Genomic DNA, 23,726 nt, shown 5'->3' on the forward strand with positions numbered 1-23,726 from the left:
GTAGGTTTTTTTAGATAGGATTTTATTTGGGGGGTTTGGTTGTGTGGGTGCTGGGTTTTACTGTTGGGGGGCTGTTTGTATTTTTTTTTACAGGTAAAAGAGCGGATTTCTTTGGGGCAATGCCCCGCAAAAGGCCCTTTTAAGGGCTATTGGCAGTTTAGTTTAGGCTAGGTTTTTTTTTTTATTTTATTAGGGCTATTAGATTAGGTATAATTAGTTTAAATATTTGATCATTTTCTTTTTTATTTTGCGTAATTTAGTGTTTATTTATTTTTTGTAATTTAGTTAATTGTATTTAATTAATGTAATTGATTTAATTGTAGTGTAATGTTAGGTGTTAGTGTAAGGCAGGATAGGTTTTATTTTACAGGTAACTTTGTATTTATTTTAACTAGGTAGTTAGTAAATAGTTAATAATATCTACCTAGGTAAAATAAATACAAACTTGCCTGTGAAATAAAAATAAAACCTAAGCTAGCTACAATATAACTATTAGTTATATTGTAGCTTGCTTAGGGTTTATTTTATTGGTAAGTATTTAGTTTTGAATAGGAATTATTTAATTAATGATAGTAATTTTTATTTAGATTTATTTTAATTATATTAAAGTTAGGGGTGTTAGGGTTAGACTTAGGGTTAGGTTTAGGGGTTAATAACTTTGGTATAATGGCGGTGGTGACGTTGGGGGAAGCAGATTAGGGGTTAATAATATTTAGCTAGTGTTTGCGATGCGGGAGTGCAGCGGTTTAGGGGTTAATATGTTTATTATAGTGGCGTCGATGTCCGGAGCGGCCGATTAGGGGTTAATCATTTTATTTTAGTGTTTGCGATGCGGGAGGGCCTCGGTTAGGGGTTTATAGGTAGTTTTTGGGTGTTAGTGTACTTTGTGACAGTTTAGTTATGAGTTTTATGCTACAGATTTGTAACATAAAACTCATAACTACTGACTTTAGATGGCGGTACGAATCTTGACGGTATAGGCTGTACCGCTGACTTTTTGGCCTCCCAGGCAAAACTCGTAATATCGGCGCTATGGAAGTCCCATTGAAAAAAGGACTTTTTGAAAGGTGTGGTAGTTACTTTGCGTTACGGCCAAAAAAGTGTGCGGTACAGCTATACAAAACTTATGAGGCTTTTTCACTCATAACGCAAAACTCGTAATCTAGCCATTTATTTTTTAACTTCAAAAGGAGGCCTATTTGGTTTTGAACATGCATTAAATGGATATTAAACACTTTGACATGGTAATATAAAATGATGAATCATATATGTAAAAATAAAAAAAAGTTTAATTATTTATTTTGTCCCCTTTTTCTGTAATTACATTCTGAAATTATGAGCTTTTCAGTTCCTGTTACAAATGGAAGTGTAGAACACTGTTATATTCCACACAGCCATTGGCTGCACACTCTAGTTACCTATTTATAAATGTCTCTAATTGGCCACAGCAGAGAAGGTAACCTAAGCTACAACATGGCAGCCCCCATTGTTTTATAGACATTAAAACTTTACACTTATTTTGTCAATATTTAAACAGCTAATGAAACTTTAAAAAATACATCTACAGGTTATTCTCAGACTTATCTTTTCTTTAAATGCATCACTATCTAGCACTAATTTAGTGTTTAATACCCCTTTAAGAGAAACATATTATTCTATTAGCTATGCAAAACCACTTTTTTTTGTGTTTAAATTGCATTTAAAGGGAAAGTAAACTCCATATAATTAAAAGAGTTGTTTTTCTGCAGTATTGCCATAAGTGTAAGCATTTTTGAATGCATTAACATCTTGTTTCTGCAATTGTTTCCCAATGGTGAAACTCCAACCACCTTATTTGTAGCAACCAGTACAGACTTGTTACCAGAGTACACAAGGCTTGCTACTTTCATTTTGTTCTCCATTGTAACACTGATGTTAAAGTGATAGTAAACTCTCCTCTTCATAAAAGCAGATCAGGCAATGAAGTTGCGCTATAATTTATTTATTAAAGGGTCAGTAAACCTAGAAAATAATGTTATATAATTCTGCACATAGTGCAGAATTATATAACATTATATTAGTGCTAGCTTTATATAACATAGTATTGCCTTTGAATTTTTATTAAAAAAGAGGGTTTTTCAGAACCACCCTCTGTGTTCTACTGAGCGGGTCCATCTTTGGATACATGTAGTCTTAGCCTTTATACCACTATGTGTCCATAATACAAAACCATCAACCTCCAGCTGCAATAGATATATATATATTTAACCTATTCAGCAGCAAACATCTAAGTGAACTGTGATCTACATGAGCACACACTACAACCTGCTATAAAGAGAACACCATATACTGTAGGAATACTATATGACAAGAGACTCAGTCAATCTTGAAAATTTCTGTTATACTCTGTAGTACTCCATTTACAGACTTCTCAAAGTGTACCCCCACCCCCTTTCCCATCACACAGAGTGGTGGCGGGTCATAACCTAACTACCTTTTTCCGAGATCGCCCTGTGAGGGCAAAATCCCCTGGGGGTACAATATATTACATTGAGGACAAGTGGTCTTAATAGGAGCAACACACCCATTCAGCACTATGTTGCAAAGGAAAAACACAAGACAGGACAAAATGCAGAAACTGCCACAGGCTAACCAGGGCGCAGTTCATGCCTTTTTTAAACAGGTAGACCAAACATCTAAAAACAAAGATGCGGACTCCTCACAGAATTCTATTGAAGAAGATCAAGACACTAACTTAGCCACTTCAAACGGCGAGCTTGCCACAGCACAAGATCATAATGGCGATGCCCCAGTAACATACAAAGCTATGGAAGCCCTGATTGAGCAGGTTAAATCCTGTATCACAGATGAATGTGCTGATTTAAAGAAGGAGATCAGTGACTTGAGCCACAGAGTCGACACCTTAGAGGAACATGAATATGTTGTATCGCAAAAACTAGCGAGTCTCTCATCCGGCCAGACAAAGCAACATCAACTAATTACTGAATTAGAGGATAAAATAGATGACTTGGAGAACCGCTCCAGGAGAGGTAATCTCCGCTTCAGAGGAATCCCGGAAACAGTCCTAAATAATGAAATCCAGGACTATCTTCAGGCCTTGTTTGCCGAAATCCTAGGTAATAACACAGATGAAAATGCTACAATCCCACTGGATAGAGCACACCGGGCGTTGTGCCCAAAAACGTCGGACGACTCCCCACCTAGGGACATTGTGGTACACTTCCAGAATTACAAGCAAAAGGAAGAGATATATAATATAGCCAGGAAGAGGCAAGCAATAAGCTTTCAAGGTCAAAACATCCAGATCTACCAAGATCTTTCCCTCAGAACAATACAAAAGCGGAGGAACTACCAGGCTCTAACTTCTCATCTCCGTGCTCTACATATACCCTACAGATGGGGCTTCCCTACATCAGTGATAGTGGTCAGAAATGGGAAGAAAATAGAATGCACCTCTTTGTCTGAAGTCAACAGGTTCTGTAACCTATTGAATATCCCACAACCTGACAATGGAAATCCACACCCATCTCACAGGCAACAAAATGGACAGAACAGTCCTAAACCCCAGAGACGACCAGGGCCAGATAATCTTTCCAGACAAAATAAACGAAGACAAGTTCCTCAGACCAATACTGAAGAAATGGACACAGAAACTCTGAGATGAGTAACTATAATTAACCACTTTGTCTTTTTTCTTTAAAGGTTTAATATCTATGGATTACTGCCTTATAGATCTAGTCTTAATACACCTATAAATGTGCCTGTATTAGATTAAAAAAGTAAGCACCAAAATAGAAAAGACTAACCTTGCTTTACACCAAAAGACTCAATCCCCCTCTCAAACTAGGGTGGACCAGACATTATTGCTTAAAATCAAGTTATGTTGAAATGTTTTCAGGTTAAAGATGTTTAATATCCTTTACTCTAGATACCTATAAGTTCTGAATTGAATTGTTATTGTTAGATAAGTAATGCTTGAATAATTGCTACCAATGCTAAAATAACTAGTTTATCTTAAAAATGAATACTAGAAACTCGCACTCTAAATACTGAATATGCCATTGTTGGTACATGCATGTGTCTTAATCTTGGGGTTATATGGAAGGGAAGGCCGACCCTAGTCCCTAAAATAGACCACCCTATACGAGCAGATGGTAGACATTTACCCAAGATTATAATACAGAGCACTGGTTTCACTCTTACACAACACACCGACTCTATGCCAGACCTTTTATGTTCAATTGGCACTTAGTAGAACAGTATTAAGTACTAACAGAAAGTGACAAACTAACATTACCCCTGAAACCAATAGTTCATTGACGACGTAGAAGACGCCACACAAACTAAACTTTTGATGAAAAGGTGATGATGACAGATACTTGCAGTCTCTACCTCATGTCCCAGGAATTTACCCTGATGGACACTCTAAGAAAAACAAAAGTTTAACAGCAATACACTTCCGATACTACACCAAGGCTACTCATATAGGTAGCTTACACCTCCACACATAAAATCTTTCACCGAAGTCATAGACCTAAACTAGGTTGTAGCCATAATATATTCACAGTAACCCCCGAAGACAAGCTTAAGACCTCATGACTGAGTCCATATCTCACACTTAGTCGCTGCGAGATACAAAATCCCCACTAACTACACATAGAGCATATGCAACGTTTTATATAGGAATGACACCCGGTCTGTAATAAAAGCTCCCAAATTGTATTGTATTGTACTTTCTTAGCATTGAACACAGATCCTTGTGAGCTGCGTACTTACAAGACCTCGGAACTAGAGTACCTAGCTCCCAACTAAACATTATTGTATTCACTAATACCTGACTGCCCGGATACCCGAACCAGCTTACCCTTATATATCCAAGTATCCCTACTAACTTAATCTAGCTTTCTTCCACAACATAACAAAAAAAATAACAAAACCCTATACCGACATGAGAGAGGGCGGAGCCGGCACTGGAATGAGATGGCCGCACATTAGGTGAGCTCCGGTGCTTCAACTTGATAAGTACACCTAAAACAACTTCTGACCGCACATATGGCCATAAGTTAACATCCCTAATGTTTCTGACACAAGACTGAGTAAGAATATTCAGCTGGAAAGGATGCCGCTTAAAGGGCACGCAGTGCAAGTTATATAATATGCACCGCAAGCCATAAAACATAACTACCAGCTGTGGACTATCTGAGGACTGGTAAGAGGTACCCTTCTGCACTAATCTAAAGGCCGGCTTGAGTTTTTGGGGTAAGGCTGTCATGCACACATTCACACGCAAGCTCCGACACTTACAGGAGAGATCCTAGAAACAATTGCGGCCGCCATCTTAGCGCGATGCACGCACTTTCAATTCAGCCTCTGTCTTCCTCAGCTGCATAAAAGACAAGCTGTATAAGGGGCAGTGACAGGCGGTAATAGCCCAATTATTGCAGATAAAGAACCCGGTTCAGGGGGAAAATATTACCGTAGGATGCAAGGCTGAGAAGAGTGTGAAATTGGAGCTAGTGCCTATATTTGCCTAAGCTGTCATATGAAGCTTGCGGCCTATGTCTGCTACACAATGAAGATATGTTTTGTCACATCACATGCCTACTAATGTTAGTAAAGAACTCTTAGTGCCTTAGAGAAAGGATACAGTTTGTCTATGAACACTAAATTAAATTAGCAAAAGCATTTTATCAGGGGCATAAAAAAAAAAAAAAAAAAAAAAAAAATCATCTTCCCCATTTTGATTCAAATTGATTCAGCTATAAACTGTGTTATCTGATGTACAAGAGACATATCACTAGGGCCTAATACATATAAGCTTTTTAATAAAGACTGTCATTCACAAGTGCATCTCCATAACTGTTATATCTGTGCAGTGTCACCCTGTGCTAACTCGATATAGTTTAAAATAGAGACTTTTCCCAATTAAAGGTGTCAGCAGAGAATAAAACTGTATACCATCACATGACGTGGCAAGGAGTGACTTTGTTACAGAGATCTTAAGAGCTCATAAAGCAAGCCGGAGCTCAAATTTAAAGGATCTTAGTGTTATCAACCAACAAGATGTCGCCCAGAAAAACTCCACAAAAAAGTAAACAAAATAAAAATGGAAACAAAGGGACTCCATCAATGGACAAGTTTTTCAAAACAACTGTTTTGTCATCAACAATAGAGACTCCCACAACCCCGCCAGGTTCTCAGCATTCATCTAGCTCCTCAGAATCTGGTTCAGATGGGGAAGATACCATGGTGTCAGTACCGCAATCAGTTTTATCCTCTATCCCCTCAAAAAAGGACTTCTCCTCACTCATCACACAAGTTAAGCAATGTATTAAAGACGAGATTTCTGAACTAAAGAGTGACATCGCAGAAATCGGTAATAGGGTAAATACTCTGGAAGAAACGGTGCAAGATCAAGATAAGTGCATAACGTCAGTGAGTGAACAGATGGAGCACCAAGACCAAACAATCCGCCAGTTGGAGGATAAACTAGAGGACCTAGAGAACAGGTCCAGAAGACAAAATATCAGAATACGGGGTGTCCCGGAATCTGTCGATGCCTCAACCCTTCAGGAATACCTACAGTCTCTGTTCTCACAACTTAAAGATCCGACAGACAACACTGCGGTAGGAATAGATAGGGCCCATCGCGCCCTGAGACCAAAACCCCCTGAATCGGCACCTCCTAGAGATGTGATAGTAAAAATTACCAATTACCAGTTGAAAGAACAACTCATGACAGCGGCAAGAGAAAAGTGCCCCATACAAAAAGACGGAGTCACCCTGCAATTTTTCGCTGACTTGTCAGTCAGGACCATAACTAGGAGAAAAGAACTAGCCCCGCTCACAAAATACCTGCAAGCAAGAAACATAAATTATAGATGGGGACATCCCTTCCAACTCATAGTCATATGGAAAAATAGGAGAGCAAGCTGCTCCTCTCCTGCAGAGATTGAGGATTGCTGCAAGAAGCTCGAAATTCCCCCACCACCATTGGATATGGTCACAGACAAAAGGCAAGACCCCACGATCAACACTAATTCACAAACTCCCCCTTTACCACAACGCAAAGAATGGCAGACGGTCCGAAATAAAAGAACAAAGAATTCCTCATCTTCGGACACTAGAGCTCAGATAGGCTGAAAAATCTTTTCAAGAGTTCTGTATCCTTTGAAATTGTTTAACAAGAGTGGGTAATATCCCTCAAGAGTTAAATAGAGAGAGACAATGATAAATGGACAGGTCAAATCTTGATTAAATGTTCAAGGAATGGCATTTTTGGAAAAAGAGCAGGTCACAGAGAATGTTTTATAGATATTTGTACTTAGAAGGCTGAATGATTTCCGTTAGGGATTTCCTAGCCAATTCCCTCTATTTTTGACATAGAGAAAAAGTTTTTCTTGTTAATTTTGTTTGCAATGTTGTTTCCATTGTTTGTTTTTGTTAGAGTGTTTTTAGGAATTGTTCTGCAGAATAGTAATACCATGCGATGGGGTGAGGAGATCCATAGGCATAGAATGAGAATTGAAAAGGTAAGGATATGACAGACACCTGTATTCATTTTATAACACAAAATGTGAAGGGATTTAACATTCCAAATAAACGATCACTAGCCCTTAGAGATATTGCACAAAAAGGAGGGGATATCATTGGTATTCAAGAGACTCACTTTAGGAAAAATTCCATACCCAAATACCTACATAATAGTTTTTCTCAACATTATCATAGTGCACACAACAACAAAAAAAATTAATGGGGTAAGCATTCTTATTCGTAATTCAATCCCTTTTAAAATAATAGAACAGAAAAAGGACACTGAAGGCAGATTTCTAGCCATCAGCGGAATACTTTATAACAAATTCGTAACGCTTGTAAATATTTACGCGCCCAACCACAAACAAGCAGCCTTTTTTAAATCTCTACTGCCACAAATACAAGACATACAAAAAGGTCAGCTAATAGTCATGGGAGATTTCAATCTGCCTATTAATCCTAAACTAGACAGCTCAAATTCAAACATATATACACCCAAAAATTCACTCAAATCCATATGGAACCTTACTAGGATCCTTGGGTTGCATGACTCGTGGAGGGTATCCAATCCGGAACGGAGAGACTATACATTCTTTTCGAACCCGAACAAGTCTTATTCGAGGATTGATTATATTTTTATAGATCACTTAACATTATCCCAGGTAAACTCCTCGAACATCATACACACAGCATGGTCTGACCATTCCATGGTCAGGTGCTCCATTGGTTGGCCCTCAGCTCCAGTGAGAGAGTTTAATTGGAGACTAGATGAGACACTATTACTAGACCCAGTCGTGCACAAGACTGTAGAGTCAGAGATTCAGGATTTTTTTCACATTAACGCCCAAGAGGATATGACTCCTTCAACGGTTTGGGAAGCCCATAAGAGCTATATAAGAGGAATACTGATTAAAATCAGAGCTAACAAAATTAAACAGCAGAGAGAGGAATATCAACATATAACTCGGGAAATTACACAGCTAGATTACCTACATAAACTTCAACCACAAAATAAAGGCGTCCTTAACCAATTGAATTTCTATAGAGCCAAACTGACATCGCACTTACACATAAAAGCACAAACAACAGCATTTAAACTCAAACAAAAATTTTATTGCGAAGCAGGTAAGCCGGGACGCCAACTGGCAAGATCACTTAAAAATAAGCAAGCAAAAACATATATACATTCAATCAACAATGCTAGAGGTGAGAGAGTAGAAGATTCCAAACAGATAGCAGAAGTGTTTAAAAACTATTACCATACCTTATATAATCTTTTCCCTAACAGGTCACTTTCAGATCATAAAGATAAGTGCATTAGTTATCTTAATAACATCCAGGTCCCGATAATCTCTGAAACAGATAGCGAAATGTTACAGGCCCCAATAGGTCTCAAGGAAATTAACGACGCAATTAGAACTCTGAGACCAGAAAAAGCTCCAGGGCCAGATGGATTTTCTGGTTCATATTACAAAATTTACTCCCAACTCTTAGTACCCCATTTATTAAACACCTTCGGACAGATAGACAATGGAGGCGCCCTGCCAGATTCCATGTTACAGGCGTACATAACAGTCCTACCTAAACCGGGTAAAAAAACAGATATACCAGCGAATTTTCGGCCTATATCCTTATTAAACATAGATCTAAAAATACTCGCCAAGGTCTTGGCTGCTAGGCTTAATAGTATATTACCATCATTGATCTCGCCAGATCAGGTGGGCTTTGTGCCGCAGAGAGAGGCAAGGGATAATACAGTAAAACTACTTAATATTTTGGAATATATAAATAAGAACAAAATACCATCAGCATTTCTATCCACAGACGCTGAGAAAGCGTTCGATAGACTTGATTGGACCTTTCTAGAAAATACCCTTGCTAAATTTAATATACCACCCTCATTTATAAACAAAATAATGGCCTTATACTCATTCCCCACAGCTCAAATTAGAATAAACGGCATACTCTCAGAACAATTTGAAATTCGTAATGGCACTCGCCAGGGATGTCCTTTGTCTCCACTCTTGTTTATTTTATCATTAGAAGTTTTGGCCAGCAAAATTAGATTCAACAATAACATAAAGGGCATAATTATAAACCATAGAGAATATAAATTATCTATGTTCGCAGATGATGTCTTGATGTCTCTGTCAAATCCCTCAGAGTCTCTCTCTGCGGTACGACATGTACTACACGAATATGGCGAGGTGTCAAATTTTCTGATAAATACAAACAAGTCGGAACTTCTACCACTACACATACCTCCCACAGAAATTAACCACATACAAAACAAATGCTCATTTGCGATTCAGCTGAATTCCATCAAATACTTAGGTATATACCTGTCTAATAGTCTAGAGTCAACTTGCACAATCAACTATTCTAGGCTGTTTAAAAATATCTATAATCAAACCTGGTCCTGGATGGCGAAGAACATTTCTTGGATAGGAAGAGTAAATACGGTCAAAATGGTACTGCTGCCAAAGATCTTGTACATATTACAAACCCTACCCCTACCAAACACTTCCACATACATACAAAAGTTACAAAAGGTGCTACACAATTTCATATGGAAGAAAAAACCGTCACGGGTTAATAAACCCTCCATGTATGCACATAAAGATATGGGGGGACTTGGCGTTCCTAATATTTTATTGTATAAACAAGCCATATCTTTACAAAGAATACTAGAATGGTGCAGATATAGTAAAACTGAACCAAAGCTTTGGATTCAACTAGAGCATGACATCTCAGGTATATCTCAATTAGGGGGGCTGTGTTGGTTGCCAAAATCATTATCCAAAACCCAATATAGCTACACAGCCACAGTAATGAACACTCTATCAGACTGGAAATACATTCGAGATGGTTACAAGGGTATTACAAGTAATTACTCCCCACTGACACCAATTCTGGCCAACACAGAATTTGTAGAGGGCCTCATACACAACACAGGGGGAGATAATAGCCTAAATGGATATGTACCTATCGCATCAATAACTAATTGTGGGAAAATGTTACTTAGATCTGAACTACTAGATGTAGGAAATGGATTTTTTGACCAATGGCTACGTTACCACCAAGTCAACCATTACATATCAACACATAGAAACAGGACAAATCTACTAAGAATACCGACACAGTTTGAACAAATGTGCATTTCTAGCCTACCTCAAAAAGGGATCATTTCAAGAATATACAAAATACTGCTCACGGCTACATCCCCTAATCCACATAAATATGTGACGGGTTGGGAGAGGGAACTGTTGGGGAAATTGGAACCAAAATGCTGGAGAGACATTTTCAGTAGTATAGCTTATTCTGCACACACCACCTACGCCCTAGAAACAAACTACAAAATATTGTTTAGGTGGTACCTAACACCTAACCGAATGAAATACCTATTCCCTTCAGCAAATGAAAAATGTTGGAGATGCAAGAAGGCAGTGGGCACCATGGGGCACATTTGGTGGTCTTGTACAATAGTTAACTCTTACTGGAAGGGGATATTAGAAGAAATAAAGAAGGTAATATCTTGTAACTTATCATTAATTCCGAAAGTTTGTTTATTTAATATGCTAAAAGAAGTCAAATGTGGAATCAGGCAAAATATAGTACATATTATGTTAAACTCAGCGAAACAGTTGATAGCGGCAGCATGGAGGTCTAACAGGGTCCCTTCAATAGAAGAATGGAAAGAAAAGGTGTTGAGAACCCTAATGCTAGAAAGATACTACTACTTCAAGACCAATAGGTTAGCAATGTATAATGATATGATGTTTCTCTGGGACTCTTACATTGGTTCTGTTTGGGAAACGGAAAGCTTATAGGCGGAGGCCTCAAAGGTTATAGTTATTAAGTTGGAGCATTTAGGAGGATCTCCCACCCCGCGGAGATGGTCACATTCATAATACCTATAGTGGGTAAATACTCATTGTGGGTATAAGACATATTACTATGCAGAAAGTTGTAGTTGTAGTTATTGTTATTTTAATGGTTTATTTGCTATTGTCTCACAAAGATAATGTGGCGTTTCGGTGTCATCCTGCTGCTCTAAGACGTCTGAGGACAATAATAGTAATGGACTCTAGGAGAGACATGGAAATTTAATGTGCAGGAGTAGGTTATGTTATTGAATTGCCATATTACAGCCATATTACATTGTAATGTATCTGATATAGTACATCGGACTGTAGTCCAACATGTTATTGTATATGTTCCTACTCAGAGAATTTATGTTGTACATTGTAAAATTTTCCAATAAAGAAATAATAAAAAAAAAAAAAAAAAACCCTATACCGACATGACACACTCCACTTGTCAAAAGGTAGGATCACTACACATTGCAACTCAGAATGTCAAGGGCTTCCTATCGGCGGAGAAGCGCTCTATAGCCTTCCACGATTTCTACAATAGAAAGGTAGATATTATCATGACTCAGGAAACTCATTTCAAAAAGACAAATGAACCCAAACTATCTAAGAGATATTTTGACCAACATTTTTGTAGCTCAGGTCCTCAAAGGAAAAACGGGGTAAGCATCTCTTTTAGGCATAAATTACCTTTTGAACTCCTGCAAAAATTCACAGACAAGGAAGGTAGGATTCTGATCCTGATCGGACTATGCTATGGCACGCCTGTCACCCTAGTTAACATATATGCCCCAAACAAACCCACCCCTCACTTCTATAAACCATTGATCAACAAGATATTAGACATTGCCAAAGGCCCAATTATATTGGGGGGAGACTTTAATTTCCCACTAAACCCGGTATTAGACACTTCCACTGGTAAGTCTTATCTACGCAATAGTATAGTGAAGAACAATTGTGCGACCTTACAATCCCTTAACTTGTTTGACACCTGGAGAATAGAGCACATAAATAAAAGAGATTATACCTTCTTTTCCCACCCACAGCATTCCTACTCCAGACTAGATTACATCCTTTGCAGTCAACCCCTATTGTCAGACCTGGTACACTCAAAAATTTCTCACACCTCTTGGTCTGACCACAGCATGATGTCAACTATATTTAACTGGGGTAGTAAACCGCGTAATACATTTAACTGGAGACTTAATGACTCTATACTCACTAATCAAGAAACAGTAGACGAAATTAAAAAACAAGTATGTGCAAAGAAATAGGTACATATTTGAGCATTAAGAATCATATAAAATTGAGTATAAAAAGTAAGATAGAAGCTTTTTGCTAAATATTATATATCCACAGGTAAATTTCTATGATATTTATTGTTTGTTCAGGTATAAATCTAGCTATTTCAAGGACATTAATAGATGAAAAATAAAAGATTAGCTTTAGAAAAATGTGCTTGTTTATGGACAGGAATGAAATGTTATAAATAAAGTTGAAAGAAGAAGACAAAACTATCTTCATTTGATTGACATTCAGGGTAGATTGTTTGATAAATGAGCATATCCGCAACATCAATGACTCTTATTTATCAACAGTCCGATGCTAATCGCACCGGACTTGATGTGCATGTATTTGACAGACGTGTTGATAAATAAGACCGTTGAATGTAGATTTGCAGTAGTGATGTCTGGCGAGTGTATTGACTCTAGCGAATGCGCCTAGATTAAAGCTTTGATAAATCTGACCCATAGTGGGTTCGTTTCCATTGAGCCATAATTAGGTATGTGTGCGCTCGCCAATAGATAAATATGCTGTTGGAAACAATATCGTTCACTGACTGCTTCCAACGGCCCGTTATACCTCAATTTCGGCTGCCGAAAACATTTTTGTATCCCATACAAAGTATCAAAAGTGGCTAATCTTTAAATAATACCAGATTTCCAATGACCAAGCAAACCGTTAATACACTGTCGGAGGCTGCCGATACATTTACAAAAATTACGCCCAGCTCAACTAGGTCTAAAATAGGAAAAAGGAGTTTTTTGAGACCGCCTCTAACCCAACACATCAAAACCCCTAACACTAAAAAAAACTAAGTTACCCACTGCCCCTAAAGGCAATTGCCCTTAAAATTGCAATCAGCTCTTTTGCAGCCCATTAAAATAAAAAAAATCGCTAATCTAAAAAACCCCCACCAAAATAAATAAAAATAAAACCAAAATCTAACCCCCAAATAGGTACTCACAGTTCTTGAAGTCAGTCGAAGAAGGTCTTCTTCCAGGCACTGATGGTCTTCTTCCAGGTGGTGACATCTTCATCCAGCACGGGCACCTCTTCTATCTTCATCAAGAGAGAAGGCGGCATGGTGCAGAGGTGGCGGCGGAACAAGACAAGCGGCCGCGGAGAGGATCCTCATCATGCGTTTTTTTTTTAAATACAGTCACCAAAAAGAAGAGTATAAGCAAGTAATAAGATTAAATAAACAAAAAATAAACATAATAATTAATGAAAAAGCCATATTAAATCAACCTATCTAGTAACCTAATCAATGTGTTTCTAGATTTGTCTTCCAGAGAAGAGGTAAAACTCCCCTAACAGACCTTTTTTTTATTAACATTATGTACAGGTGGCCCTCGTTTTACAACGGTTCAATTTACACCATTTCAGAATAACAACCTTTTTTCCCAGTCATTGACTGCTATTGAAAAGCATTGAGAAGCAGTGCATTTATTAACATAGCCAGTAGGTGTCCGCTTGTGTTGCAGCAAAGCCAAGCAAGCTGAAATTAATCAGTTTAACCAGACCTGAGCTATCAAGCAGATTTCAAAGGAACAAGATCTTCCTGTCTATAAATCAGTCCAGATTGGAATGCATAGAAAGAACTGTTTGCAGAAAAATGCAAGTGAAGTCTGTGTTGTGTGATTATTTTATTAGGTTTATAATGCTGTTTAGAAAATGTTTTTGTTCATTTAACTTAGTTTAATTATATATTCTGTGTTGTGTGATTATTTTATTAGGTTTATAATGCTGTTTAGCATTTAAAATCTTCATTTCAAAGCTTTAAAAATAATGTATTAGGTGTTACTTATGACAATTTTGTGAGGGGCCTGGAACCTATCTCCCTCACTTCCCACTGACTTACATTATAAACTGGGTTTCAATTTACAACGGTTTCGATTTACAACCATTCCTTCTGGAACCTAAACTGAGGGATACCTGTACTTTCATATCATAAGCCTCTGCTATCAGCTGCCTGTACCAAAGTCAAGTAGATTTCTTTAGCAGAATCTTAAACTGCCTTGCCAGGATTATTACTTTTATTATAAATTTAAAGGGACACTGTACCCAAAAAAAATCTTTTGTAATTCAGAAAGAGCATGCAATTTTAAGCAACTTTCTAATTTACTCCTATTATCAATTTTTCTTCGTTCTCTTGCTATCATTATTTGAAAAAGAAGGCATCTAAGCTTTTTTTTGGTTTCAGTACTCTGGACAGCACTTTTTTTATTGGTGGATAAATTTATCCACCAATCAGCAAGGAAAACCCAGGTTGTTCACCAAAAATGGTAAGGCATCTAAACTTACATTCTTGCATTTCAAATAAAGATACCAAGAGAAAGAAGAAAATTTGATAATAGGAGTAAATTAGAAAGTTGCTTAAAATTTCATGCTCAATCTGAATCACAAAAGATTTTTTTTGGGTACAGTGTCCCTTTAAATTGGTTGTTCCAGTTATGATCTTAAACAAGAAAGAAAATATTTTCTCTGGAAAGTTTAATCTTGAGATTCAAGTCCCAGAAAACAATGTACAATATCAGGATTAAAAACATTACGCTTCAGAAAAACATTACACACATCTTTTCTCTATTTACTGGTTATAAATAATCTCTGTTAAACAATCTTGTTATTGAGTTATTACTGATATTAAGACAGATTTCAAGTGGCGTGCTATTTAGAGCTTTCACTGGAGCGTAAACTTTTCTAGAAATAAGCTTTTTTGTGCGCATCAGATTGCACCTGTATTACGAGTTGAAATATCACGACTGTGTCAATGTATTTTCCCCATAGAAGTCAATGGATAGCACAGAAGAAAAAAACCTAGCACCTATCGCTCGCATGCTAACCCGACAGAACAATGGCATTTTTATTGTAAATATATTTATATATATATGTATGTATATATACAGTATATATATATATATGTGTATACCTACACCTGTATATCTATTCCTATAGCTTTATATATATATATATAAATATTTTTTTTTTAATTAACATTATCTGATATATATACAGAAATATATATTTAATAATAATTTAATAATAAAAATTACATAGGAATGTAAAATAGGCGTATCGCGCTTCGTGTTTTGCAAAATAAGTCTAACACAGTGTCAAGGTTAGCGCACATGAAGAACTTCAATGCACATTGTTGAAATATTAAAAAATTATTAACAAAATTATTAAAAAAATATTATACATACTGCAAAAAATGGTAAATGATCAATATATACTGTATATATATAATTACATAAATTCAGTTTGCACCACTCCATTCATCAAAACCCACTCATTCGCATGCCCTGATTTATCCTAATATTTATCAGAACCTACTGTGCTTGGGGGGATAAATTATTTAAATAGTTACATAAAAGAAGAAAATATGTGGGCCTTAACAGAACCCACATAGAGTTCCCTATGTCTGGCACCAAAACAGAGCTCCCCATGAAGTTCCTAAATATAGCTGACAAAGAAATCAATAATTATATCGCACTCTACAATTAAATTTTACTTATACATTAAATGATACTTTAATTGCCACCAGAAGTTACACAGAAAATATATAAACGAACGTGGGCCCACTTATAAGATTGGAGGTTAACCTGAAAGTTCATCAAATAATGAAACATATGTTTCAATAATCCCGTCACAATTGTATCCAGAATGTAAATTCAACATAAGGATGGTAATCTTTGTTAACTCAAATCTCTGATAGTAGGGCAATGTTAGAACGTTCATTTCCAAGTGGGAGAAAAGTTAAAGGCTCAATGCTCACGGGACCAAAATCGATAAATACAACTTATACTGATTAAGCACTGCAAGAGTTCATCACAGGTAGGTATATCAATACAAGGAGCAGTTTACGATACCCCAAGGTATTATGGCTGAACATAATGAGGACGCCTACCTCGCCGGGTAGAAAATCACATATCCTATAAATGTCATATTCACATCCTACCTTAATTGTAGTATGTCTTCAACGTCTACCTTTGTGCCCCCTTGGGGAATGCCGTAGCTGTAATCTCCATTGATCCTGTAGTGCGTATCCTCTCATGAAGTGTCCCACCTTGAGCGTGCCTGTATCTCAACCACAAACTGTGTATCCGGTGAGTGTTGTTTGAGGACTCAGCTGCAACCCTCTCACAGATTGATTTCTGTTTGCGACGTGCATTTCACCCTCATTGGTGAATCGTCTTAGGGTTTCATCTGGCTTGATTCGGATTCGACATATTTCCGACTTTTAAACCATTACATTGATCCACCCATATGGGTGAAATATTGCTTGTATCATAATGTCCATTAATAACATTCATGTTTCTTCATACACTAATGCAATAATCGATTTATTTGCCTATAGATTAACATTGATAACAATAAAGATATATATATATATATATATATATATATATATATATATATATATATATATATATATATATATACATATACATATATACACGTTACATTTCTTATCTATAATATGCATTGTGTTATTTCAGCATTGCAGCACAAATTCACTACATTTTTTAAAACAATATATATAATAACAACCTAATAACCATCATTGTTTAACTTATATATAACCAAATGACATTTCGATAATCAAATAAATAATAGTTCATTCTGGCCTTAATTTCAACCATTCTATTATTTCACATAATTTCTTGTTTGTACCTTACATGTTCATACTTTTAGGCTATATCAATAACTTGAACAAGACCTGGGATTGCTATTTCTCCAATTTTTGCAAGGGAATGGTTCTTAAAGGAACGCAGCATAATTTATCTCTTTATTCAAACCATATGGTTTCAAGGCTTTAAGATCAAAGATCCACCTACACTCTTTTTGCAGGAGTAGCTTATCAAGGTTGCCACCTCTTATGGATAGATCCACATTTTCTAAGCCCAAAAACCTTACTGCTTCCACATTTTCTAAGCCCAAAAACCTTAGTGCTTCCTCATTACTCTCATGAAATATTTTAAAGTGTCGCACTACAATGCTAGTTTTAATTTCGTTTGAGATGTCTCCTTTATGTTCTTTTATCCGTTTCTTTAATTCCCTATAGGTTTTCCCTACATAATACATGGGACAATTACAGAAAACCAAATATATTACTCGATCACTTCTACAACTAATTTTGCCTTTAATTCTGAAGCTATTTCCAAATCTACAAAATATCTTTCTTGCATATTAGTGCAGACTGAACATCTCTTACATCTGACGTTTCCCTCTATGTCATTATATTTTTGTAACCAATTAGTTCTTCCAAATTCTATATGATGACTATGAACCAGTCTATCCTTAAGATTTTGGGGCCCTGCATGCTGACATTAGGTGTCTATCTCCAACAAATTGCATTATATCTCTGTCAACCATCGGAATTGGCCAATGTTTCTGTAGTATTGCTCTAATATCTTGCCATTTATTATTAGAGATTGAAATAAATCTAATCTTATTTACGTTATCTGTTTCCTTTTCCTTATACAATAACTTATCTCTCACACTTTTAATTGCCACTGTATATGCTTGCTTTAGGCAATTTTGAGGATAACCCCTAACCCTGAATCTAGTTCTTAATTTTTCAGCTTCTTGCTTGAATATTTTTTGTTCAGTACAATTTCTCTGATGCCTTAAACATATTTTTAATCAGGGAGGGCGGGTGATGGCTATCTGCCATTAAAAGATTATTACCTGCTGTTTTTTTTCTATATGTACTTGTGACTAAATTCTTAAGTCCAAAAAGTTTTTGCAGTCATGCTGTGTTTGTAAGTAAATTTTAAATTAAAATTATTAGTATTCAATTCCTTCATAAAGTCATGTAGCGATTGTATAGTTCCTGAACAGAATAACAATATGTCATCTATGAAGCGAAGCCAGAGCTTAATATTCTTGCCCTGGCTTCCCCCATAGATGACATCTTTCTCCCATTTGCCTAAGTAAAAGCAAGCATAGGTGGGGGCTCAGCAGGTCCCCATCGCTGTGCCCCTCACCTGTTGATAGAATTTGCCACCAAATGTGAAATAGTTATGTTCCAGTAAACAATTTACTGACATATTTGGTGTGATTCGAGAACAACTGGCCTCTTTGTTTAAAAAAATATTCACATGCTGCAATACCCTGATCATGCGGTATTGAAGAATATAAAGACTCAACGTCTATCGCCATTAAGAACCAGTCATTCTCAAAGGGTATCCCATTAATAATTTTCAACACATCCTGAGTATCTTTCACGTATGATGGCAAATTCATTAAGGCTGGCCTCAAAATGTAATCAACATATGGTGACACCTTTTCTGTTAAAGAACCCTGGCCAGAAACTATAGGTCTGCTAGGCGGAGGTAATTAATGTTTATGGAGGAATTCTGCCTCCATTTTATTTAGCAGTCCATCTTGTTCCCCCTCCCTGATTAATTGTTCCAAAATCAATTTAAAATCCTCTGTAGGATTCTTTTTAAGAATATTATATTGTTTTCTATCCATAAGTTGTCTGGAACACTCTTTTAAATAATCACTGGTATTAAAGGGACACTGAACCCAATTTTTCTTTCGTGATTCAGATAGAGCATGCAATTTTAAGCAACTTTCTAATTTACTCCTATTATCAATTTCTCTTTGTTTTCTTGCTATCTTTATTTGAAAAAGAAGGCATCTAAGCTAATTTTTAGTTCAGAACCCTGGATAGCACTTGTTTATTGGTCGGTTAAATTAATCCACCAATCAGCAAGAACAACCCAGGTTGTTCACCAAAAATGGGCCCGGCATCTAAACTTACATTCTTCATTTTAAAATAAAGATACCAAGAGAATGAAGAAAATTTGATAATAGGAGTAAATTAGAAAGCTGCTTAAAATGTCATGCTCTATCTGAATCACGAAAGAAAACATTTGGGTTCAGTGTCCCTTTAAGTATTACCACGTTTCCGCCTTTATCGGCTGGCTTTATAGTGATAGCTTTATCGTTTGTCAATTCCTTTAATGCTTTTCTTAACTCCCTTGATAAATTGTCATTGAAGGACGTGTTGATATTCAACAAGTCAATGTCAGATTCAACCATTTTTACAAAATTATTTACACATGCCACCTTTGATAAAGCTGGCATATATAAAGAATTATTTCTCAGTGTTGTATGTCCAATTTTCTTTACATCTGTCTCAGAAGTGATTTCATCTGCTAATTCCCCTAACTGTAATATGACTACTCTATCATTAATGTCTAGATTTTCATGTTGCTTTAAGTTCTTAAGATAGACTTTTCTAAGCACAATCTTCCTTGTGAACAGATGCACATCTTTAATAACTTCAAATTTATTGCATCTGTTAGTAGAAACATAGTTAAGTCCTTAAGAGAGTATTTTAAATTAATTTTCTGTCAGTTTTCTATCAGAGAGGTTTATCACATCTTTCACTGTTTCTGTATTTGCTGGTTCCTCAATGGGTACCTTTGTGTTTTTTCTACAGAATCCTCTCTTATGCTTTTTTCCCCCTCTCCTTGTCTTCTTTTTCCTCTCCTGTATAAAAAAACCCTTCTATTAGAATTACCTGTTCTTCTTCTAAAAGTATTTGCGTCATTGCCTGAAGTATCCGATTCAGAACTACTAGACTGAATATTTGTGTAATCATATACTTTACTACTAATACTTTTTATATATATATATATATATATATATATATATATATATATATATATATATATATATATATATATATATACTGACAACTTTATTAGGTACACCTTGCTAGTACTGGGTTGGACCCCATTTTAACTTCAGAACTGCCTTAATTCTTCATGGTATAGATTCAACAAGGTGTTGGAAACATTCCTCAGACATTTTGGTCCATATTGACATGATAGCATCACGCAGTTGCTGCAGATTTGTCGGCTGCACATCCATGATGCGAATGTCCCATTCCACCACATCCTAAAGGTGCTCTATTGGATCTGGTGACTGTGGAGGCCATTGGAGTACAGTGAACTCATTGTCATGTTTAAGAAACCAGTTTGAGATGATTTGAGCTTTGTGACATGGTACATTATCCTGCTGGAAGTAGCTATCAGAAGATGGGTACGCTGTAGTCATAAAGGGATGTACATGGTTAGCAACAATACTCAGATAGGCTGAGGCATTTAAACAATGCTCAATTGGTACTAAAGGGCCCAAAGTGTGCCAAGAAAAAATCCCCCACACCATTTCACCACCACCACCAGCCTGAACCTTTGAAAAAAGGCAGGATGGATCCATGCTTTCATGTTGTTTACGCCAAACTCTGACCCTACCATCTGAATGTCTCAACTGAAATCGAGACTCATCAGACCAGGCAACGTTTTTCCAATCTTCTATTGTCCAATTTTGGTTAACCTGTGCGAATTGTAGCCTCAGTTTTCTGTTCTTAGCTGACAGGAGTGGCACCTGTTGTAGTCTTCTGCTGCTGTAGCCGATCTGTTTCAAGGTTTGACGTGTTGTACATTCAAAGATGGTATTCTGCATACCTTGGTTGTAACAAGTGGTTATTTGAGTTACTGTTGTCTTTCTATCATCTCGAACCAGTCTGCCCATTCTCCTCTGACCTCTGAAATCAACATGGCCTTTTCGTCCACACAACAGCCTCTCACTGGATATTTTCTCTTTTTCGGACCATTCTCTGTAAACCCTAGAGATGGTTGTGCATGAAAATCACAGTAGATCAGCAGTTTATGAAATACTCAGACCAGCCCGTCTGGCACCAACAACCATGCCACGTTCAAAGTCACTTAAATCCCTTTTCTTTCACATTCTGATGCTCGGTTTGAACTTCAGCAAGTCATCTTCACCATGTCTAGATAACTAAATGCATTGAGTTGCTGCCATGTGATTGGCCACCACTAAGGAGAGGTGGCAACAGGGATAAGAGGTTGTTACAAGTGGAAACAAAATACAATAAAGACTGACTGGTCTGTGTGTACCCCAGTCCAGTGTGGTACGCTAATATATAGTTAGCAATGTATGTTTAGAATAACCACTCCCAACTGCACACTATTTCTTCACCATTCATGTAAAGACAAATCCTGTGCAGGATAAAAGATGGGATCTAGGTTATCTATAAAGTACTTCTATGTAACAACAGGTTAATAGCGAACAAAAGACATTCAAAGGACAAGATAGTATTATATGTATAAGCCATGCAGTTAGCTAGACATTCCATATATTAGCTGAAAGTAAGAGAAAGTGGTGATATACACAGCTACATCCAGCTGCTCACAGAATCCCTATAAATTAATGAGGTATAGCCTGGGCAGGTATAAATATACGGGATCTAAGCTGTGCAATCAAGATGTTCTTGCCCAAATATTTATATTCAGCGGAATGTGTTAAAGCAGAAACAGTGTATACACAAGAAGTTAGTAGGTTGATACAACATAGAAAGCTGTTAGTATATGGTGAGTTCGTCAAGTCTATTAGTGCATTGCAGCATGGTTCCTCCAGACAAAGAAAGTACACCTATATGGCAGGTAAAAGTTCTCTTAGTAACAATACCACCTTCGGGCGTGTATATATAGCCTATAGGGCGTCTCCAGATATTTATGTGCAGCCGTAAGCATCAGCACTTGACAGGAACCACCTTCAGGCGTTGTGTGTATGGTCTGCAGTGCGTCTCCAAATATATTGGCCCTTTACACTTTAACACATACCGTTCATGCTTGAAATGTTCATATACAACGTGTTTCAATAGGTGCAAAGCAGAGACAACATACTGCACCTCCAATACTGCTGTTGCTATGTGCTCTTGTTGATCCATGAGTAGTTATATCCCAAACCAGGCTGGAAAACTAGCTTGCTGCATACTCCTGTGTAGCCATAGATGGCACTTAGGGTCACCTAATGGATCAGCTGATGCCGATGTGCGTTTCACCCCCTCATCTTTGGTGAGGCGGGGCTTCGTCAATAAATATACTAACACTACAATAAATTATAACAATAGCCCATAGAAGGGCTTTTTGTAGGGCATTGCCCAAATGTGATTAAGCTCTGTTTTTATAAAAATAACACTAACCAATTCTACAATACAAGTAGCCCCCCCCCCCAAAAAAAAGCCTATCTAAAAAACATACTCTAAAAATTGCCATGAAAATGGCATTTGGTTAGGCAGTGCCCATAGTAGGGTATTTGTTAGGGCAGTGCCCTAAAGCTTGTTTGCTGCCCAAGAAAAAAAAAACCTATTCTAAAAATAAAAAACCCACCAAAAAAAAAACTATCACTAAACCCCAAACTTGAATCCATCTCCTACATTATTATTATTATTCTTTATTTATAAAGCGCCAACAGATTCCGCAGCGCTGTTCATAGGTAACAAGGATAAAAGGACAGTACAATATGAGACACCAGACAAAATTTAACAAACAAATACAGGAGGAATTGGGAGCCCTGTAGGAGGGGGAGAAACAGGAGGTGGGGACTGCAAAGGTGGGAATGATGTTAGTGTGAAGTTAGATGAGGGCAACTATAAGTGGAATTCATTAGTTACTGATTTGGTTATAGGCTTCCCTGAACAAGAAGGTCTTTAGGGAGCGTTTAAAGGAGGAGAGGTTGGGGGAAAGTCTGACAGCACGAGGAAGTGCGTTCCAGAGGGTTGGTGGCGCACGAGAGAAGTCCTGTAGTCTAGCATGAAAGGAGGCTTTGGTAGAAGAGGCAAGGAGTAGATCGTTGTTGGATCTTAGGGGACGGGCTGGAGTATATTTGTTGATGAGTGAGGACAGGTATGGGGGGGCTGCATTGGTAAGGGCTTTGTAGGTCAGAGTGAGAATTTTGAATTTTATTCTGCTGTGAATGGGGAGCCAGTGAAGGGACTCACAGAGGGGTGTGGCAGATACAGAGCATCGGGAGAGGTGGATTAGCCTAGCAGAGGCATTTAGGATGGATTGAAGGGGGAGAGGCGGGAGAGAGGAAGGCCAGTTAGTAGGTTGTTACAGTAGTCAAGCCGGGAAATTATTAGGGAATGGATTAGCTGTTTAGTAGTTTCAGCACTCAGAAAAGGACGAATTTTGGAGATATTGCGTAGGTGGT

This window comes from Bombina bombina, chromosome 2 (genome assembly GCF_027579735.1).
Source record: "Bombina bombina isolate aBomBom1 chromosome 2, aBomBom1.pri, whole genome shotgun sequence".
Lineage (NCBI taxonomy): Eukaryota > Metazoa > Chordata > Amphibia > Anura > Bombinatoridae > Bombina > Bombina bombina.